The sequence below is a fragment of the Sinocyclocheilus grahami genome, unplaced genomic scaffold, assembly GCF_001515645.1.
Source record: "Sinocyclocheilus grahami isolate Dianchi unplaced genomic scaffold, SAMN03320097.WGS_v1.1 scaffold392.1, whole genome shotgun sequence".
NCBI lineage: Eukaryota > Metazoa > Chordata > Actinopteri > Cypriniformes > Cyprinidae > Sinocyclocheilus > Sinocyclocheilus grahami.
In genome coordinates this window covers 212696-215553 of record NW_015505571.1, presented here as the reverse complement: position 1 = coordinate 215553, position 2858 = coordinate 212696, and positions in this window count along the sequence as shown.

Sequence of the window (2858 nt, the reverse complement as noted above, 5' to 3'; positions counted from 1 at the left end):
GGCCAGTTTTTTTCATAGTGTGACGTAAAAGGGATTAGAACGCCTCTCTGTAAAAAAAGAATTCTGTCGCACATCTGACGACATACGAATGTTCATGACAGTCTAAACAGATATGTTAAAACCCGTTTATTCAAATTAAAATATTTATTGCACCAAATATTAGTTTCGGTGTGAATAGTGATTTAGGGTTAAAAAAAAGTATTCAAACCTCGAATATTAAGTATGAGCAATAGCAATGGTAATGTTTTTATTTAGCAAGCAGCGCTAAGGGGTCGCTTACACGGAACACATTTTTGCATTTAAAAGCGCAATACGCAGGACAGAAAAAAACAAGATTTTGAGATGCGTTTTTTTTTAAGTTGAACTTCCTTCCTTCCTTAAATACATTTACATGAACAACGAAAAAGAAGTGAAAACAGGCAAACACATGTTCTCAGTAAACGGCTAATACTGCTAAATAACATTTATGGGATACTACACTAGCATTGAATGTGTAATACTCATTTGGTTTAAAGAGCACTTTGTAAAGTATTTGAAGTCAAATTTTGCAAATTGCTGTTTCAAATGGCACTATTTCTCTTTTCATTGTTCATCTTGAGCTGCGCTTTATCAGCTAGTGTCATTCTAATTGTAAAATCACAGTATTTTAAGCATTCTATGAAATGAGGAACATGTGAAATCGCTATGTGTTTAACTTCTGATGGTTTGGCATTGGTATGCGCTGATGCATAAATGCATGAATGCAACCAGGGCCTGGAAGTGAGCCTGAATGAGCAGCAGCCTCTGGTCCATCAGTGAGCAATCAAATTAGTATCTGAATAAGGAAATATCATTAAGATATAGCAATTTTACATCTTATACAGCCATATGCCCATTGCTAAACGGATCTTTTCATTTACATTTATGGTATTTATCTGATACTCCAGAGTGACTTACTGAAAGTGATTTGACATAAGAAACCACCGTGGTCAACAGATGGCAAGCATGATATTCAGAAAGTCTTCTGACAGGAATAAAAAAATTAATTACCTGTAAAACAACTAGCTATAATTAGCTACGTCAACACAGATTATTTATAACAGTTTATAGTAGCTTCAGTCAACGTGTCATTATTACATAACATTACATATATAGTGCTTAGCTGGTCAGTAGTTCATGTGCACTCAAAAATAAATATATATGAGAATATTTTGATATAATATATGATAAAATAAAATAAAATAAAATCTGGGGAAAAGCCCAGCTGATATTCACGGTCAGTGTGCGAGTGTGGATTAAAGTCCCTTTCAGATGAAAGACAGTTTCTGTGTTGCCATGGATGAGAGAAAAAGAAAAGACATTCGGGCACAAAGGTGCTTTTTTAATGCTAATTTGGGACGATTTTGTATACTCTATGTGCTTTATTGATGAACTGCTTCTACCTGTTTGCAACTCTCTGTGATTGCTTCTGTCTGGTGTTTTGAATTAAATAAAGGGATGGAAATTGGGATTATGACTGCATGTTTAATTCATATTTTTATATAAATATTATTTATTTATTGTTTAGCTTTGCTGCTTAAATAAAAATATAATCACAAAAAAGTGTTTACTTCAGATCTTACTGTAATCTTAGTGCTCTCTATTTGTCAGCCCTGAATCAACATCCATGGAGTTATCTGCCGTTATCCAGGAATTCAACTGACTTTCCATGTCATATAATCGGCTGATCCCTGGGCCTCCAGAAGGTGCTGTTTGCAGTCTGTCTAATGGCTATTAAGAAATGATTATGTAATATCCTTCCCCACAATTAAGCAGGGCATCAGCAGGCACCTGTTCTGCAATGATGTGGCCTGAAGGTATAGCTGATTTGCCCTGATCCAACCCCCTACAGTGTCAAACACCAAAACGCCCACGAGTTCATCTGAGCAAGGAAACAATGAGCTAATTATACAGCAAGGAAAATGTGAGGTCATATCCATAATCATATCCACAATATCCCTCACATACTGTACATGGCATCACTGATGACTGGAAAAAATTAAGTAATAATTTAAATGGGGGGAAAAAATTTAAATAAAAAAACAACAAACAAATACAAGGTATTTGTATACTGCAAATTAATATACTGTATATATATGTTGCGGAAATTATTGTGTGGCAAAAACATTTTCAAACGTGTTAGTGAAAAACAATTATAACTGTCACCACTCAGGACTAGCTACAGCCATTGGCACAAAGTGTTTTATACTATCATCAAAATAAAATAAAATAAAAAGTACATTTTTACCTTCAAAATCACATGAATCAGGTGAATTTGAAATAACAGTGTTGTGGAAATGGGAAAAAAATGTAGCGTCTGCGTAGAATCATGCATGATCTTTGGGTTTTTATGGCTTAAGAGACCCTTTTAGCCTTTTGACATTTGCATATAAATTACAGTTCTGGTCAGAGACTTTACTTTTAATGGGGGTTTAAATTGCCAGATGGTTCCTCGCCATCAAGGAGATTCTAACCAGTCCCCCCCCACTATCATCTCCCCCATCTGACTTCAAACACGGTCCAAAGAGCTGTAAATGGCCAGGCAATTGGCCTGACCGACCAAGCAAACTAACACACACACATAAAGACATTTCTTTATTTAGACTATAATTAATCAGTTATAATTGTATCTGGTATATGCATGTGTTGTTTGTATGTTTCCCTATTGTATTAGCCTAGTTACAACTTTTTATTTGTATTAGTTAGACTCTCAATGCTTATATTCAGGTATATGAGTGTATCGCTGCTTTAAGATCTTCTAGATGCTTTGTTCTTGGTATCAGAATGATCAGCTTTTCATTCCTCAAACAATGATGTACAGTATGTGATTGTGAAACGCA